This window comes from Panthera pardus, unplaced genomic scaffold (assembly GCF_024362965.1).
Source record: "Panthera pardus isolate Hobbes unplaced genomic scaffold, ASM2436296v1 HiC_scaffold_11, whole genome shotgun sequence".
Classification (NCBI taxonomy): domain Eukaryota; kingdom Metazoa; phylum Chordata; class Mammalia; order Carnivora; family Felidae; genus Panthera; species Panthera pardus.
Window position 1 is genome coordinate 101,493,922 of NW_026526666.1, and position 19,512 is coordinate 101,513,433.

Here is a 19,512-nt window from a genome sequence, read left to right on the forward strand (position 1 = left end):
ACTGGCTATCTACATAATTTAATTCACTTATCATGTCTATTGTTTTGTGTCCTCTCCCTTGCTTGGAGGTTAAGCCCAGGAGGGCAGGGCCCTTGGTCTGCTATGGTCTCCAGCACATTCCAGATGCCCCAGGACAGCAATCACAGGCAACAGGTGCTCAGTGAGCATTTTTGAGTGAATGAATGAATGAAAAGCGTGCTCATGGGTTGACAGCTGGCATTCCACCAAGGAAAGACCTTGGCTCTTTGCAGGCAGGAGTCCCTGCGTAGCAGCCGGGCCCAGAGCTGGGCAACCCTGGGATGTGGTTCTGCTTACCCAGGCAAGCCTGTGACTCCCAAGTCTGGGCCAGAAATCCCAGAGCCTCGGAAGAAATTGGAGAAAACAAGAGGGGCTCCCTGCAGCCTGGGCTCTGTCCCTGTGGCTCCGGGGAGAAGGCTTAGAAGGGGCTCCCTCTGTGAAGCTGTGCTCTGGGACTGGGACAGCCGCCGGGCTCCCAGTCTCAGTATACATCCCAGGTGCCCAGGGCCCCAGTGACAAGAAGGGGCCTGGCCAGGTTCTGGGGATAGAGGCTTGTGGAAACATCATCAGACTTTCGGGGTCTGACTCCAGGGCTGGGCCTTTCCCTGCCACCAGCCCGGGACTTGGCCTGAGGACTGGTGACTGTTTGTGCAGCCCCATACCCAGCCAATCAATTCCTGGGGTGGGGAGCAGGCGCTGGCATTCTTTCACAAGCTCCCTGGGCCTAAGAACTGCCGGTCTTTATTCCTCCGCTCTCCAAAACGGGCGACCCGATCACCAGCACTTTACTGAAAATGGGAGCATCACATCAAGCCCTAAGGTACGGAGCGTGGAGACGCTTCCTAGTGTGGAAATCGGTCGGAAAGGTGTGTATCAGGTCTCTGGGTCAGTGGGCTTGCTGAAAGGGAACCCAATGGCCCCAGAGGGGCAGAGTGACCTAAGAAGGACAGTCAGAGACTGTAAGAGAGACTCACCGGCAGACACACGTTTTTCCCCATCGGTGGCCCTCCTGCCCTCAGGACTGGCCTTGCTAGCTTGTGACATTCCTTTCTGTGAAGCTGTTTGGATGGAGCTCACAGCTTGTGGGCCAGCAGGAGGGAGGCCCGGTCTTCACATCCCTTCATGCCCTGGGTGTGGAGCCCTCCCACCCCAGCCTTTGTTCTGTGGCCCACCTGCTGGATGTCCCTGCTGGGGACCTGGAAGGGACTCAGGCAGCAGCATCAGCCTCCGGCCTCTGTGCATTTTTATGGCCAAGTTGTAAACCTCTGAGAAATGGGGTTTATAATAGAAACTCTGACACCACCTAAAATATATCAGCACTACTGGGTGCTCCCAGGATACAGCCCTAATTTATAAACCACTCAGGGATCCTGGGCCATTTTGAAACTTACAGACAATAATCCAGAAACAGAGTAAACCAGGAGGAGAAAAAATGGTACAAGTGTCCGCAGACTATAAAGTCTGTTGAGGCCAGCGGTTCAGAAATCAAATCAGTGTCACAATGTTTGGTCTCTACCCTGAATCCTGGTGCCCCCCCCCCCCCCACCCCAAGTGACACCCAGCCCCGGAGGAGGCGTGTGGCCCTGTCCTCTGGCCGGATGCCACTCTGTTTGTCTTCCGGCCGAGTTTTAGTGTGAGGCCTGGATAGAGCGGAATGGGTGGGAAGAAAGTGCCCCCCATTTGGTTTGATGGGACAGACGTGTGTGTAAGAAGGTTCCAACGCACTCCCGTGTAAACTGAAATAGTGCCACGGGGAGTAAACTGCTTGCTCACCAGAGGCGCGAGTTTATCACTAAATGGTTGTGGGGTCACCCATTCAGCTGGGCTCAGCAGCCCCTGGACAAGCCTCACTCGCAGGCCTCTCTCCTCTGTCCTGCCTGGGAGGGCCCCGTAGCAGGACATCCAGGAGCCTGTGATGGGCCGAGTAAAGGACAGTCCTGCTTGGTCCCTGCCCGCCCTCCCCCACCCCATCCCAGCCAGCACTTGGCTCCTGTCTCAGGCCAAGGCCGTCTATCCACATGTTTTCCAGGACTCTCCTGATCCTTTGCAAGGGCCCTCGCTTTCTTACTCATTGGCTGAGCACGGTGCAGAAATCAGGATAGAGACAGGGGCCCTGGGGATCACCACACTGTGGCAGCCTCCTCCCTTCCTCAAGGGCTGGGGATGGATGTTCTCTGACATTCCTACTCCCTCGGGTCCTGGGACTCTCCCTCCCAACGTCCCAACTTTCCTTCCTTCCTTCCTCATTCATTAATTCCATTCGGCAAGCATCTGCCACGAGCTGGGCTCAGTGCTGGCTGCCGGGGACACGCGGATGACTCAGGGAGTGTAGGTTTTGCGGGGAGTCATGCTTGTGGATGAATAGAGGCATTGAAGCAGCATTTCCCACCCATGTTAAGCCCCTTTGGCCTATTCTTCTTAAATGCCACGTGCAATTTTGAAGTCACCGTAACGACGAACACCAAGTCAAAGTCACGGACGCCTTGCGGATGCTTTTTCAGACCACAGCAGCCCCCATCCCCGCTTCCAGAGGACTCACAGAGAAGGAGGGCTCTCTCCCCGCTGCTGGCACCCACCAGGGGCTACCACAGCCAGGACAGGGGTCCGCGGGGGTCCAGGGGGCCACTCGGTCAACAAACTCTTGCCGAATGGCTGCTGGGTGCCATCGGGTGACCTGCAGGGAGATCACGAGGCCCCTTCCCAGGGCGAGGCTTGTTTGGAGGCCGGTGCAGGCGGCAGGCGTGTCTGCCCTCCCAGAGCTTGGATCCCATTTGTGGGGTGCGCTCTGGCCTGGTGTGGGGGTGGCGGCCCGGGGGAGGCCTTTGGGGCCCGGGCGCAGAACTCCGTGCCCGCTCAGTGCCAGCCTTCCAAGTAGCCCTCCACCCCCACCTCCCTCCCTCCCGCATGCCTGTCTCTCACGGCTCCTCAGAAAATGCAATTTGAGTCAAGCCACTTTCAATTACTGCGATGCGGTGTTCTGAGCCCGCGAGGTAATAAAGCGCCTGTTTTCCCTCGTGGGAATGTTTGGGGTTTTCCAGGCGCCAAAGGAGAGAGAAAAAGGAAGTAGAGCTAAGTGCTGCTTAGAGGAGCCACTGGCTTCGCCAGACCCAGAGCCGGGCCCTCGGGCACTGTGCAGGAGCTGCTCAGGAGAGCAGGGGCCTGAGGGCTTGGGAGCGCGTGTGAGTGTGTGCACGGGCATGTGGAAGGCAATGGGTGTGTGGATGTGAGTGCGAAGGCAACTAAAACGCGCGCGTGTGTGAGACTGTGTGTGCGCACACAAGCGCGAGTGTGAAAGGCAATGCGTGCCGGTGTGGGAGTAGCACGTGACCGCGGGGGTGGGTGTGCGTGTGTCTGTGCGCGTGTGCGTGCGTAGGGTGAGCGGGTGTGAGTGTGTGTCTCGGGGACCCCAGTGGGGAGCCGGGCACTCAGGGCGGGCTGACGCTGGCTCAGGACCCTATTCACCAGGGACTCGGCCCCCACCCCCACTCTCCCTCAAAGCCCTGGGAGTATTATCTTTGGTTTCAGGAACGTTCATTCCATTCCTGCCCCAAATCCTGACCGTGAAGGCCAGGGAGGCCACAGGCGTCTAATGGAGTTTTCTCTTCTGTGGTTTTCCTCCTTCTCCCCCCCCCCCCCACATGACCTGACCTGGCCCTGCCCGCCCGCCCTTCCTCTACTCTGGAGCATGGAGGCTAGGCAGGCGGCTGGCAGATCCTGTCACCTGAGAATCCTCACTGGGTGGGGAGGGTCAGAGGGGGTCATGCAGGGGAAGTGCCCACAGGGCCTGGTGTGCCTGGCAGGACCTCAGCCAGCACTCACTGCTGCCCTTCACATGCCCGTCACCACCTTACACGTACCCTGCCTTCTGTCGACCCAGGGGACCCTGAGCACCATGGCAGAGGGAGTGGGATGTGCCTCCGGCCTATTTGGACCCCCAGGAATGGATGTAGGTAGGGGCCTGGTGGACGGAACTGGCCCCAGGCTGGGAAGGGCAGGGAGCGGCTTGGCAAGCTGTGGGATCCCCCCTCTATGGCCCCAAGGACATTCCCAGGTTGTCTTGCCAACACTTCTGGGAGCCCGAGGGTCTGGATGCTGGAGTTAGCTAGCAGAGAGACCAGGTAAATTTCGGAAAGAAACTGCACGCAGGGGCCTGTGGGGCCCGTACTGTCTGACGGAGGCTGAGCGGTCCGATCTGGGTCCCCTTCCTCCCTGACCCAGGTCTGCCCGGCTCATCTCGTTACCTGGATGCCAGAGGGAAGCCAGAGCCCCGTGCAGCAGTGAAGGTGGAGGTCAAGCCCGGGTAACAGGGGGCAGGAGGGCTGGAAGCGGTGCACCCCCTGCACGTGGGTGTCCAGGAACTACACCTGGGGGTTCCTCGGGCCAGAGAAGCTGTGGCCACAGGATCCTACTTCAGCTGAGGCCTCCTGGGCGGCAGAGCCCTGCGGACCCCGGGAAGCGGACCCCCTCACTCCACCCGTGCTGGTGTCCCCGTGCGTGGGGCCCTGGCAGCAGTGCATGTTGCTACCTGAAGTCTGGGTGGGGACACGGGTTCCTTCCTCCGGGTTCGGGTTGAGCGGTCATGACTGACGTGGGCAGTGGGGACAGTCCTCTTCTGCCCAGGAGACCCCCTCTGGCTGTGCCTGGAAATCCTCAAGCCCTCTGGGGTCAGGCAGATCCCTCCCATGTCACCATCACGTCACCTGGTGTTTTCCTTCATGGGCCTCCGGGCTCCGGCCTCCTCTCAGCCCCTCCTGCCACAGCTAACACGACTGCCCCCTCCACGGCTCTGCGCCCCAGACACAAAGAGGAGCAGACGGAGGCGGCTTTGGGGATGGAGCCTGAAAAGGCCTGGATGTGTCACATCTGCAGGGCACGAGGACGAAGGTGTTGCCGGGGTGATTCAAACTGCAGACGGGGGGGGGGGTGGTGAGCCTCCCCCGCCTTCTGATGGCTGCATGCCTAAGTGACCGGGAGCCACATGGGACCCTGGGAGAGAGGGGAAACCACCACGAGAGGAAAAGCTGGCATGGCTCCCCAGACCAGAAGGAAAGCCGGGGACGGCCTATGGATTTGGGTTCTGCTTACCACCCAGTATGGCTTAAAAACAGGGCTCCGAGCTAAGTCTTGGCAAATGTGGTCCCCCAGGATGTGCACAGATGTGTAGATGGGCTAAGGGGAGTCAAGTTCTTTGCCGGGAGCTGCCCTGTAAATGCCGGATCTGAGATTAGACCCTACTTCTGTGTCCTTGCCACGAGCTGCCCCCAGGGTCCGCCCTCTGGGAGCCGTGGGTGAGGGCGGCGGCCGGGGCTGGGCCAAGGGGCACACGAAGGCCAACCCTCCTGGCCGCTACCTGGGCTGGTTGTATTCTCCAGGACACGACGCTGGGCACTGCAGGGGAATCACTCTGCACCGAGGCCTGAGAGCCACTTTGCAAGCACACTCTCTGGCTTGCTACTTCCCTGTCTCCAGCTACATTTTCTGCAGCAGAGGCCCAGGCAGGAAGGCCCTCCGCGCCGTGGGCGTTTGCTCTGGTCCCTGCAGTGGCTGCTGAGCCTGGGGGCACTTTTCCAGTGACCCGGCCCCGTTTCGCCAGGACGAAGGTGTACGGGGTTGTGGTTGGAGTTTTCTAGAGGGTGACCAGCAGACTCCCCCATATCTGAGGGCCCACGGTGCGGCCGGCCTCTCTCCAACGCCACCTGGCACTCGCTGGCCTCACCCTCTGTGCCAGGCCCTAGGCTAAGAGCCGAGAATACAGAGGTGGGTCGAACCCCATGTCGCCCTCAGCAAGCTTGGCTTCCAGCACACATTTCCCACGGGACACCCGGGCAGGGACCACACGCACCTGTCTTCAGCCCTTTAGCCTTCAGCTGAGCCATGAGAAGTGTCAGAAGACAATAAATGAACAGTTACCACACTCCCCCAACTATTCGCAGCAATTCATTTCTATTCCTTAGCCGACTTGAGGCTCCCATCTGCATCAGGCCCCCAGCGAGTGTCCAAGGCCCTCATCTCCTGGTGAGCAATTCCCTGAGCTCCCAGAGCCCTGGGGCTTAGCTCCTTCTCGGAGAGACTGGGGAAGCAAGGCACTGGGGGCATGTCCTGCTCCAAGGGCCCCCATCTAAAGAGGCCATTTGCAGGCCGTAGCGGGGCTCTTGCCTAAGCCAGGGACCAAACAAACACTTGGAATTCGTAAGGAGATTCTGCTGAGCTGCCGGAGCCCATCAAATTTTTATTGAATGCATTTCCTCTGGAGAACTTGTGTACTAAATCCTGCCCAGGCTGTATTAGAGGAATAAAAATTCCATGCACAGACTTGACTGCAAATGTTCCTTCCCAGGGCAGAGGACACACTTTCTCAAAGGCCACTTCTTTGCACAGAGGCGGGCTTGGGCTTGTCCTTGGCTGGGGGCCAGAGGGAAGCCGAGAGCTAGGGCTCTAGGGGGCCAGGCTTTTTCCTTCCATCTGGCAATGGGGAGGATGGAGACTGCTGTGTGAATCCTAGCAGCCTCCCTCTGAGGCTTCTATTGACCTTGGACTTGTCCTAGTAACCTGCAGTCTCTCCCCGTGTCCTCACCCAGAGCTGAAACCCACCGGGCCCGGCAGTCTCCTCCCCAGGGGCTTGGGATCACTTGGCTTCCTCCCAGGCCTCTCTGCAGCCTCCAGAGGCACAGGCTGGCTGCCAGCACAGGAGGCCCTGAGCTGGAGGCCCGAGGGCCTCAGGGAAGATTCTGCAGGACACGGGGACCCCCACGGAGCTACGGGCAGCTGAGGCATTTGGGTTCTACTGGGTGTTCACTCATCACATAATCGCCAAACTCGTACTCAGTGCCGAAACAGATGGAAAAGCAAGAAGAGGCACAGAAGCAGAGCCCACAGCAGAGAGCTTCCCAGAAAAGACCACGACACCAGCTAAGGCGGAATCTCAGATAGAAATTCCACGTTCAGTGTAAGTATACCCCCAGTAACGAGTGGAACATATTTCCCTTCTGGGCTCTGACTTTGCGTGGTTGTGTCCCCAGAGAGATAAGCCCCTTGGGATAAGGTGCAGTGAGAAAACGCACGTGATGATGTTCACGAAATAGAAGTGTGAATGGCAGGCCCGCACGAGGTGGGAGGTGACGGCTCCAGCATCATACCAGCAACGTGCCGGGGTGAACCCACAGAAGGTTATCGGTGGGCACGGCACCGTGGACGGTCATGGAAGGACAGGGCTGTCCTTCTCACTCTGAGGGATGGGCTATGACCGTCTGAGCTTCCCTGATGAGTGAGGGGCAGAGTAATGGTTCAGAATCGGGGCAGACGGGGCTGGGCTCTTGTCCCTGCGTGCACTGTTGACAAGCAGTGGGGTGGTGGCTCCCAGCTCCAGACGTCGTTCATCGACAGGACAGCGCCCATGGCCAGCATCAGGGCTGATGGGGTGGGGAGAGCCGCCTGAAGGGGCTCCATCCTCCAGGGGGCAGGGGCCCCAGCAGCTACTCCAGCCAGATAAGCCCTACGGGGAGCCCTTCAGGTGAGTTGCCTCGGGCAAGCCTGCCGGCACTCTTCTTTATGAATACCTTAGGCAACGCATTTACTGTTCAGTGCAATGAAGGAGAGTGGCCTTGGTGGGCTTGGCTATATGTCCTGGCCCTAGATGCCCCGGGGGTGGTGCCCAGTATGACTTCTCTCCTCAGGCCGTACCCAGGAAGAGACTGTTTCTGCAAATCCCCAGCATGGAGAGTCCTGGACTGCATCCACGTCGAGGGCACCAGCCTGGCCATGTAGGCGACCAGCAGCCTTGGGAGGTGGGGCCGGGGTCAACATGCTCGTGGGAAAGCTGGACCACAGGCTCTGAGAGGCCGAAGGATGGATGGCATGACCACCGCCCCGCCTCCCGCCCCCAGCATCTTCCTCTAAAGGAGACGACAGGTTGGGGAGAGGATGCCACTCTCTCTCTCCACCTTTATTTTCGGAGCCACCTACTTTTTTTTTTTTTTTTTTTTAGTGTTTATTTCTTTATTTTGATGGAGAGCGAGATAGAGCGAGTAGGGGAGGGGCAGAGAGAGAGAATCCCAAGCAGGTCTGTGCTTAGCGTGGAGCCTGACGCGGGGCTCGATCCCACGAACCGTGAGATCACGACCTGAACTGTAACCAAGAGTCGGACGCATAATCGACCGAGCCAGCCAGGCGCCCCGAGCCACTACTTTTTAATTACGGCTGATACTAGACGAACGAGACGCTGGTGGCCGGTCTCCAGGGAAATGTCGCGGCGGTTGCGACACTCAGCCGGGTGGCCACCACTGGGGTATCAAGTGGGTGTTGCATCACTGCGCCCACGTCCGCCCTGTCTGCTGCAGGGAGACCGGACACGTGTGTCAACACACGTGGAACCAAATGCAGCAGCCGGTACAGGCTGTGCTGGGCTCACGGTCCCAGTTGACGTATGCCACACCTTCCTTCCGTGCACTCTTTGGGCTGACACACTCACACCCATGCCCTCACCTCCACTCAGAGCTCCTGTCTGCAGGCTGCTCCACACCCAGAAAGTCACGCACACAAGCTCTCGTGTCCCGCATACGGCCCTGTTCTACAGGGAGCCCGACACTGGCTCACACACACCTCTTTCTCTCTCCGGTGGACCTTTCCATACGTGGGGCTGCTTTTCAAGTACAAAGACGCCCCAGACTATTCAGGCAAGCTGTCTGAGGCCGACCTTGAACAAAGACGAGGACCACGCGTTTGCTCTGAGTTGTCCCCGCAGGTCCGGATGGCCAGCTCTGCTCGGGCCACGCCCCGCTGACTCCTGGGGAGTCTCAGAGAGCTGGCCCCGGCCCACGAGAGAGGGAGGAAGTCGCTCCTCGTTTGGAGGGAGAGGAAAAGAGCTTTCATCTACCTGAGATTAAATTATAGCCAGGAGGCACCTCTGAACAGGACCAGACTAGATAACTGAAAACATGCAGCCCTACTATAAATTCCCAGGATTTGCAGTCTTTCCTGGACTGCTTTATCCTTGAGAAGCTCTGGGAGTAATTCTGTTTGAAAGAGATCTAGGGGCTCCGTGTGAAAGGCTATGGGCTTCTGGTTAACAGACCGCTTGTTAGCAGAAACCCCCCAGCGCAGATCCTCGAATCTTTCCTCCCCGCCTGGCCAGGGGCCCCTGGAGACCAGAGAGGATCCTTCTCTGCCTGGAAGGGGCCAACGATCCACCCCTGCCCTGCCGCCAGACCTTGCCGGCCCTTGGAGTGACAGGCCACGTGTCCAGGGCCCTACAGCCTTGGACTCAAGCCCTGCTGTGCTCAAGCAGGGTGGATAATGGCTGGTGGTCAGGGCAAGTCACTTCTAGGAATGGAAAACGGGGTCCCAAACACCAAAGATCTTAGAAGGGACTCTGACATCACAGGGGATTTGTTGCTCCTCCCTGCCCCCACACCCTGAACTTGACCCTCCCCTCGAAGAACCCAGAGCACAGCTGCAGGAGTCAAATGAATCCGAATCATAAGGACCAACGAGTGAGAGAGCCAGAGGTGAAAACTTGCTAACTGACAGTCTGTGGGCGCACTTCTGTCCCCCGTCTCTCACCAGGAGGCTTGCTGTCTGGGTGGAAATAATGATTTGATTTTTTATCATTGATGAGCTCATGTCTCTCACTCTTCCGCAGCAACCAAAGAAGAATCTGGTAGGTTTAGAAGACTTTGAAGGATGGGGGCTTTCCTTTTTGGGGAGACAGCACGGAGCTCAACAGAAGCTGGGGTTCCTTCTCTCTTGTCAAGAAGCAAGAGTGGGATTGGCCCAAGTCACCTACCAACCTTGGCCCCCAACCCCTCTCCAAGAAAATACAAAGCAGGGCAGGCTCAACGCCCTCTGTCCCAGGACGAAGCAAGCTGGCCAGTCAAGGCTGCCAGGCTCTGGGATCCTCACCGCTGTCCTTCTAGCTGAGTCCCCCACCTCTCATCTGGGACTGGGGCCTCTCGACCCTTGACCTCACCCCTCCCCCAGCCCAGCAGCTTGGCTCGACCCCTCTCATGGCTTCAACTTCCCACAGACTGCCTGTTCCCCCTCCACACCCCTGCTCAGTGACTGGCCTTTCTGGAGGATGCCCACAGCTCAGGAGATTGAATTCATTCATATTTCCAGGTGCTATACATTCAGATGAAGTTCTTCGGATCTCCTGCCCAGAAAAGGATAAATATTTCTGATCTATAGCAAATGTGTTTTCCTTTAGCTAACATCTTGGCAGGCAAGTACACTAATCTCCCAGGAAAATCTAGGGCCTGAATAGCAAGCAGGGTTTTTTTTTTTCCCTGAGTAAATAGAAATTCTGAGTTGCTTTTTTAATGCTGCCTTTTTTTTTTTTTTTTTTTTTTTTTAAACAGCAGATCTGGAGAAAAATCACAGTCCATTAAATCTGCATCTCTTGAAAGAAAAACCCAGAAGGCCACCTCCCCATCAAAGGCAAAATGAACAGAGTTTGGAAGTGTGTTTAAAATGCACCAAGGGAGCAGCGGCCGTCCTAAATTACCCCACTCAGCCTGAGGATGGTAGAGGTTGCCAGGATCCCTATGAGACAGAGAAGGAGAGGCCGGTAGGTGCTGTGCAAAGGCACGGGGGCGAAGCCACGTGTCTCCACTGGCCCACCCGCCACGGCCGTGGCCTCAGCAGCAACCCTCCCCCATTCAGATGCCACGTGACCCCAAAGCTGAGCAAAGAGCACACACAACAAGACCGGAGACTCCCCAAAACATCCTCACATCACATTCCTACATTTTACGGGCTCCTTCTGTAGCCAGACTTAGATCAGGAAGTGGCCAAGAGGATAAACTCTTCCCCAGCCATTCCTTGGAGAACGGAGGCTACGCTTTCCAGTAATAAAACAAAGGTCAGAGAATGACTTCGAACAATAGATCCGCTGTCGTGTGCCAGGCGCTGGGCAACACCGAGGAGCAGGTGTTTTCCTCCCCATTTTACTGCCGTGGAAAGTTCTTTCCGTCCCATTTCCTGCCTCCCGAGCTGCCTTAGGCTTCTGTGAGCCAGAGGCAGGCGGGCAGACTGCACCTGGTCATGTGCACACCTGAGCAGAGAATCCTGGGACTTCAGAAGCCACACTACCCACTTAAGCCCTGCCCAGCCCAGCCCAGGGCAGAGCGGGTCTACTGGAACATCTCCTTCCCTTTACCCAAGCTCATGGCGAAGTCAGCTTATCTGTGCCTATGCTCCAGCTGTACCCAATCCAGTGATACACGGGAAATACCCCTACCCAAGAAGACTTGCTTAGCACCTTTCGATGGGGGTGACCCACCATGTTCTCTTTGGGGAGGGAGCCCCATAGCCAAATGGGAGAGTGCTCCATCCAGACAGAGCCCTCCACTCAATCCCCGGAACCGGCTAGTGGCCATGAGCCTCCAGCTCGCAAGCTCAAACCAAGCTGGGGGGAGGTCCCACAGCAACAATGTAGGAAAGAGACTTCAGCGGAAGACACAGATTCAACCACAGCGTTGGTCTATGTTTTGTCGGAACACCGAGGGCTCTCCAGAAGGAAGCCCATTAAGTTTGCATTTTCCATCATGGAGCAAGTAAACAAACCCGAGGAAGAGCTGCCCATCACTGAGCTGGCTTCCCGACAGGAAATGGTATGAGTGACTTCGTTTTTAAACATTATTATCCTCTTGAAAGCAAAAGATAAAGGACGCCTCGGAGCAGCCAAATTGCTTTGGCTCAAAAATCATTTTAAATACCATTTCCTTTAACAAGCCTACTGCCTGGGCAACGGATCAACACTATTCATTTTAACCTTAGTCAGTGGGGGAAAAAAAAAAAACACATCTCTGAAGTGTTTGTAATTATTTAGCTCTTTCGCTTTCTCCACACCCAGATACGTTAACTAATGACCAAAACAACGCACATGCAGGTCCTATTTCAAACAGCGGAATGGAGCGTTCAGTAGAGCACACGCCAGGGGCCGTTTTCTCCCCGTGTCCGCTCCAAGCCCAAACACGGGAGATCGAGGCCTATTTTCGGCAGTTCCCAGCAAGGGCCCGAGACGTCCTTCACCTCTGTTGCTTTGTGTCTGTGAAAGTCCCGAGCTCGAGTGGGAGCTCACCTTTGCCCTTAAGATGAACAGGCACTGGGAGACCCTCCTCGAAATGTCTTTATGAACAGGAAAGATGGCGGACAGAGTCAGTCTGCCTCTTCCTGGGGCCGGTCAAGTGCAGAGCGGTGCAGGCAAAGGCGGGGGTGGCCAGGGCAATCTCTCAGGGTGCCGTGCAGACAGAAGCTCAGTATGTAAAAGAAATGCTTGAAGGATTTCAGATGTGTAGGTGGGACATGTGTTACAGTCTCCTTTTTTGTTTTGGAAAGAAAAAAAAAAGGAGTTTTCATTAGGTTATTTGCAAACAAACAAAAAACCCCAAAATAAATGACTTCCCAGAAGGGAAGCCTGGGTTGCTTGAAGGAGGCTGAATGGATGGGTTCTCACTCGGTCAGGTCAGAGGCACGTGCACAGAGGGAACAAAGTGTCTTTGCTACTAAAACCAAGAAGGCCTGACTTGCTCTCGGGTCACAGCGCTGCCCAGAGGGCTCAGGGTCTCCCCGGGGTGAGCGTCTCACCCGGGGGGGGCGGCTTGTCCAGGCTGCAGTGTCCAAGGAGGCCACCTCCACGTCTGAGGACCCGGCTCGGGAAGCGGGTACTTGGTGCTCAGGACTAGATCAGCAGCACCTGAGGCCAGTGGCTTCCTGTACGACCCCAGCAGGAAATGGATCTGCTTTGGCACGGAACCTTTGGTCCTGGTGTCACTGGGGGCTAACTGATGTGCTTCCTGGAGGACCACCCGAGATAGTGACTGCCCACTCTTAGCACGCACAAAACCAAGCCCCGAAAACTGCCCCAAGAGTGGATATGATGCGAGGAAATGCGGTAAGGGAAGCGTGGCCTCAGATCTTCTATGAGGACAGTGCGTTTCGGGGTCTGGGGGAAGAGCGATGTGCTCCCGGCACACTCTGACATTTCCCAGAAAGCCCGGGGCACCTCTAGATGAGAACAGTCACCTGCGGTGGGCGTCACCTTCAGATGCACAGCGGGGCTGGCCTGTGAGGCTTGGCACCCGCCGGTGTGGACTTTTCACGGGGACCCGCGTGCCCTCCTGTACCCACTGACAGTCCCCCCGTGTGCTGAGCAGCCGGGAGCAAGCTGATGACGCCAGTGCCTGACGTCCCTCCCACTCAGGGGATCGGGCTTGGGCTGTGTGCGGGGATGGGTCCCCACCTCTTCTAGGTTACGGGATGTCAGCTGAGGGGCACAGGCATGGGAGCCGCCCTGCTCGGCAGGGGCTCCAGCCCCGTGGGGTGTGCACGGCTGGACTGGCAGGGCGGGGGGTCGCCCTCTGCCACAACAGCCTTAGAAAGCCGCGTGCTGATTCAGAGTCCCTCTACACGACAGTCTATATGTGTAAAATGGAAAACTCCAGGGCAATTGTTTCTGCAAAGAGCTCCGTTCTGGGCCCCCATGAGAGTGTATGCTGTAAGCACCCCCCAGGGCAGGGCCACCACCTGCCTGGTCCCTCTCTGCATCTCCAGCACCTGGCCCAGGGCCTGACCCCTTGTATTTGCACCAATGCTGATGCCAAAGGTGGGGTTCTCTAGCACATTTCACACAGGATCTCAGAGCCCCTGGGGCGCCTCACCACCATGCGAGGGACTGGCCTGTGCATCCTCTAGCTGCAGCTTTGTGCTGGAGAGCTGCCTCAAACCAGTCCCACCAGGCCCACCGGCTCTTTCCTTCCCTACAAAGCCCCCATGAAAGACCTGTGAGTCTATCTGAACCCTTCTGGAAAGCGCTGTATAACATGCCATCTGAAGAGCTGAACAGAACAAACAGGAGCATGCCTTGGGGACAGCAGGGTGTCACTGCCCACCCCCAGGCCGGCCCCATCACTGAGGGGGCCCAGCCAATAGGCTTCTCCTGTGTGCACGGGAGCCCATGGGCTGTTCCTACAAGGACAGAGAGGGCAGATTTGGCAGCTTGGGGAGGTGGGGGCAGAACTTGGCACAGAAGAGGAAGACGAGGGAGGCAGGCCTTCAGACTTCAGAACTGAGGGGGGTCAGGCTTACGCTGCTTTTAATGTTTATTTATTTTTGAAGGAGAGAGAGACAGAGCGTGAGCAGGAAGGGGAAGACAGAGACAAGGAGCAGGCTCCTTGAATCTGAAGATTCTGAATCTGAAGCAGGCTCCAGGCTCTGAGCTGTCAGCACAGAGCCCGACGTGGGGCTCGAACTCACGAAATGTGAGATCATGACCTGAGCCCAAATCGGACTCTCAACTGACTGAGTCACCCAGGTGCCCCAGGTTTACACTGCTTTGGATCCATATTTTTTTTTTCTCAGATGAGGAAACTGAGGCCCAGAGAAGGGGAGAGGCTTCCCCAAGTTCAGGCAGACAGAGGAAAAAGGAACCCAACATTTACTGTGTGCCGAGCTCTATGGGAGCGAGTTCATGAATTCTAAGGTCCCTGCGTCACGCCTTTGTAGACAGGGAAGCCAAAGATCCAAGAGATTAAGAAACATGCCCAAAGCCACATGGCTTGGGTGACAAAGGAAGGAGGTCGACGGTGGAAAAAGGTCAGGAAGCAGCCGGTGGCCTGGTGTCCGAACTGCACACTGCCGCACCTTCCCTTTCCGGCCCCCAGGAGATGGACAGCAGCTCCTTCACTCGATCCCCCAGCCTGCACACAGTGGGGAGGCCAGCACCGTGTGCACCCCCCGGGGCCCGCGCGGAGCACATCTACAGCGTGGGCGGCCAGGCAGGCGCACGGTGAGCTGACTGCAGGAACGCAAGATAACAGGTACTCCCGCCGAACGAGCGAATGAACAGACGAGTGAATGCGCGAGGGCAGAAGACCGCCAGCCCGGAGCCTCAGGAAAGCTGGAGCCCATTCTGGCCCTTCTGCTGGCGTGACTTTATTCCTCAAGCCCAGAGCTTTGCATACAGGGAATCCCCACACCCACTAAGAGGTCTCCAGGGTCCACCTGGGCCTGATTTCCAGCAACTGTCAGACAGGAGAGCTGGTCACGTGCGTGATCAACTCTCCAGGACCAAGCCTTGCCGGGGTCCCTTTTGTCACCTGGACACATTCCTTCTGAGGCTGGGTGTCACGGAGGGGACAGCAGTATCATATGGCCACCGGGCAGGCCCCCACCCTGGGGCTCCACGGTGTCTGGCCTTCGGGCTGTAAATGTGGCGGCTGAGAGCCGCTACTCAGGGGAAACTAGCCCTGACGTGCACACGGGAGCTCTCGGGTTTGCGGACCGGGAACTCGTGTTCGACGGGGAACCATTTTCTGGTTTCTGTAAAGGCCTCGGCAGGAGCAGGTTGGGAGCCGTTCGTGGCAGGATGGAGAGGAGGAGGCGGCCTAGGAAAACAAAGGCAATCAGGGAGGCCCAGGCCAGGCCGAGGGCAGAGTCCTGGCAGCCTTTCCGTTTCCCTGCTTCTTCCGGAGAGGAGGCCGAGGACTTCACTGGACGCTGGAGAGCAAACAGGACCCGGCAAAGGTGGCTGGCCTTCAGGATGGGGCGCTGCACGGGGAAGCAGGCATGCGGTCCAGGCTCTGCCCGGCCGTGGAGGAGAGGCTGTGCACTCCCGGCGGGCCCAGCCCCTCGGGGCTCCATCGTCCACCACAGAAGGGCATCCCTGTGCTCCGGGGGCCGCGGGAGGAGAGGGGTTTTCTTGTGTCTTCCCGGTCGCCTCTCACCACCTCTGGAAAGCTTGTGACTCCTGCCGGAGATTTCCACGGGTGCTCCTGGGGGCGAGCAAGCCGGAGGCTTCCCTGCAGGCCCCACACCTCCCATCGACCTCGTCCTTCGCGCCAGCCACGGAGCCCGAGAGCTGAGTGGGGACCTCGGCGCTCTCAGATGGGACCAGCTTCCTCTCTGGGGCTGCCCGGTCCCCCGTGAATGTTGTCCGCTCTAGATACTCAAACCTTCCGCTTGACTTTGCGGAGCCGGGCCTGATTTTGAGCCTTCAGAAGCATGTTTTCCGCCCTAGGAAGGATTGTGTCTTGCTGGTTGTCAGAGTACCGAAGCAGCAGCCCGTTTGCTCCGTCCGGTTCGCTCGTGTTCACGGCCGGCCTCCTCCCCGCAGCAGGCGGTGGGTTGTTGGTCGGGACCAAAACCCCGGGTGTGGGTGGTGTGGAACCAGGGAGAGCCGGCGGAGGGGGGGCGGGGATGGAGCCGGGCTTTCGGGAACCACTTAGCGGCAGCTCTCCCTTCAGAACCGGCAACCTCTCCTCTCGTGTTGGCCTTTCTTGCTAGTTCTGAGAAACGCGCAGCCTAGGTGTTGATAAATAATGCATGCAAATCTCAGAGAGGAGGCACTCGTTCCGTGGGGTGTTTTCATCTCTGAGGCGGGACTTCCCTGGGCCTCTTCCCCTCCCCTCATCTCCGTGGAGATGAGACGCAGTGTCCTGTGGCTGGGGCCTTCTGCAGGGGTGTCAGGCTCCGCTGGGGGGCAGGGTGTATCTGTAAGTGTGTGCGTCTATATGTGTCTGTGTCTGTGTTTGTGTCTCTGCGTGTGCATGTGTCTGTACCTGTATGTGACTGTCTGTATATGTGCGTGTCTGTCTGTGTGTCCATGTATGTATGTGTGTCTGTGTGTGTGTCTGTATATGTCTGTGTGTGTGTGTGTGTGTGTGTGTGTGTGTGTGATGAAATGGGCAGGAGGAAAAGGCTGGGTGGACAAGGCCAAGGTGCAGGCCCTGGTTCAAACCTCGCCTCACGTCTCTTTGGTCCTGGAGGCTTGAGGAAGGAAGTGTAGGGTGATGTAGGTTCTTTGGAGGGTGAAGAGCTGGACCAGGTCCCCCCTCGGCCTCTGCAGGCCCCCCGGCCCCATCCTGCCAGGTCACAGCCAGCACGTGGACCCAGCCTGCTGGGAGCGGCTGACCTCCAGATCTGACTGTGGGAAGCCCCTGGTCACCTGAGTGGGCCCCCGGGCTGAATGATGAGCATCCAGAGTCAGAGGTGGATGGGGGAGTCCCAGAGAAAAGGGAAAACTCTCTTTTCATAGGCTGTCAGGGTTTTATTTCCCTGGGGGAGGTGTGGGAGGTAATGGGAAGTGATCACAGCTCGAGGAAATGGCTTTGAGACCACTAAGCCGGGTCTGGGTGTGAAAATGGGACGTGCAGGCCGCTGCGAAGGTGCTGGCTGAGACGGAGCAGAGAGCAGGGACGGGCGGCACGCAGGAGGCCAGCGTCAGGACCAGGGACAGGCCAGGGCCTGGGCCCGTCCTCTGGGGCGTAGCTATGAGCACCCCAGAGCTCCTTACTCACGGGGTGGAGACCCACTCTGGGCCAGGCCCTGTGCCTGGATGGAAGATCCCGTCCTCATGCATCCTCTGGGCCACTCGAGCTCCAGTATCTGAATTCGGTTTCTTCTCCTGAGTTTTCTTGAATCATCCTATTAGGGATGCTTGTGAGCACAGGCTGGCCCTCAGTGCACGTCCCAGACGGGACTGGGATGAAGGTGAGACCACGGGCACCCACCCCGGGTGGCAATGGAAAGGGGCACCCAGACTCTCCGCCAACAAGACAAACGCTATTGTAATGCCAACTTTGAAAAAAATCACAATTAAGGCAAAAACCCACGATGAACCAAATATCAGAATTTTAAAGAAAGACAAGAGCAGTATCACCGATTTCTCCTTTTGCCTGAAGGCTCTGCTGTGGCTTGGCGTGGCCTGGAGCTGACGAACAGCCAATAATTGCTGAGGAGCCTCGGTGCACACGCACGCACTACAGGAAGTGAGGAACACCGGAGGTACAGTGGCTGTGGGTCGCGATACAGCCTTTTCTACGAGCTCCCGTTTATTGAGCACCTACTAGGTGCCACACACTGTGCTGAGTGTCTCCCAAGTCTTAGGGTCTTTGTTCCTCTCAACAATGCCCTGAGGGAGAGGTTAAGTTACTCCCCAAGGGAGTGAGGACAGAGCTGGGATTCACAGCCCCAGCTTGGGTGTGCTGGGAAGGCGGGCCTGGAAGGCCCAGCTCCCCCCTCAGGTGAGACCAGTGATAGGATTTTCAGAGGCAGGACCTTGCCTTGGGAAGGTGCTGCCCTGGGCCGGAGGAGATGGCGGGGAGGACTGGGTTCATTTGGCATGACCCTGAAAAGTCTGGGGGTGCTGAGCTCATCAGCTGCTGTAGGACAGTTGGGTGACAGACTCATAAAGGGGACAGAGACCGCCTTGGAGGTCAGGTCTCAGATGCCCAAAGCAGGCCCCAGTTGGTCTTAGAAAGCTCCATGGTGGCAGCTTACTCCCTGCAGGAGCCTCAGTCTTGGGCGAGGAGTGGAAAGGCCCAGACAAGTCCTGCAACTTCAGCTACCATGTCTGTGCTCGCTGAAACTATAAAGCAGGGGTGCGTGGGAGCCGGCTTGTCCTGGCTCGTGAGGGCCACTGGTTAACTATTCGGGAATGCGGCGAGCCAACCGACGTCAAATCAGCCTCTTGGAACCAGCTAAGGTGGGAATTATTTACACCACGGGAACTGGCGGCCGCTACCCACCAGGTGGTTTGGCTTTTCCTCGATGCTAAGCATTTACCAGCCCGCCGCCCTGTCGCAGACAATGTCTTCACACCTACAAAAGCCTGGCCACGTCTCAAGCGGCCACAGCAGTGGACGGGCGATGGCGTGGCTCTTCCACAAAGAGGCGATCAGCACCCCGGCAGCGGCTAAATTCAGCGTTGTTTCTGGGGCTGAACACACGCTCTGTCTCTGGCGGCAGAGTCGTCTTTGATCTAATTAAGCCCGACCCGGGGCCGATGTGAGCCTGCACTCTGATCGCACACCAGGGCTGTGCTGAGCTGCGCGCTGGGAGGCCGGGGAGGCTCCACCGCCCACGGGCTCCACTGCCAAGGGGGTCCCCCAAGGCCGCCTGGCCATCAGGAAGAAGGATTCAAGCCCAGCTCTTCCTGTAACTCAGGGACCCCAGGAAAGCCACTCAACTCCCTGGGTGACAGCTTCCCTGTGCAAACGGGGGGTTGGGCCAGGGTCCCTTCAGGCTCTTTTGCCAATGAAGCTGAATCTGCCAAATCAAGCAGGGCTGGGGCTGGGGCTGGTTGGGGTGGGGTGGGGGGATCCCGGACTCAGCAGGGGGACTCCTCTGGATCTCTCTCAACCCAGAGCCTCGGAGGGTCCCAGCAACGAGGAGCCTGCCAGTGACACGGACCAGAAACAGCAGAACCTGGCCAGCCCCACAGCCCCCGGGGACCCTCCCTCGACGGCAGCTCTCTGCCCGAACAACTGAACCTTATAGGCTTAGGGGTCTGAAGAGGCGCCATGCCATTCGTGGGCCCGGCTCGCCCATCTCCTCCCCAGCTGCTCCCGGGAAGCAGAGAGCAGCCGTGCGTCAGGGAGCATCACGGCGGCTGTCAGCACGGTGATGCCTGCCAGGAGGGCTGGCGGAGACAGGCCTCCTTCCCCCTCTCCCCTGGGGCAGTGGAGCTGACTGCTCGACACCCTGGAGAGAGGGGTGTGA

At 57.9% G+C, this 19,512-nt stretch overlaps 1 protein-coding gene and 2 long non-coding RNA genes across 10 annotated transcripts in view; 2 read left to right on the forward strand and 1 right to left on the reverse strand.

Annotated features, from left to right (window-relative positions):
• The window catches only part of CAMTA1 (calmodulin binding transcription activator 1), an 851,930-nt gene that overhangs the window by 213,563 nt on the left and 618,855 nt on the right, over positions 1 to 19,512 (reverse strand). The gene's annotated exons all lie outside the window — the stretch shown is intronic.
• Positions 776 to 8,014, forward strand: LOC109274038 (uncharacterized). The gene is made up of 3 exons (XR_002083401.2): positions 776 to 884; positions 6,845 to 6,964; positions 7,692 to 8,014. It is a non-coding gene; the product is annotated as an uncharacterized LOC109274038 (long non-coding RNA).
• LOC109274036 (uncharacterized) lies at positions 8,704 to 12,308 on the forward strand. The gene is made up of 3 exons (XR_002083398.2): positions 8,704 to 9,673; positions 10,371 to 10,579; positions 10,675 to 12,308. It is a non-coding gene; the product is annotated as an uncharacterized LOC109274036 (long non-coding RNA).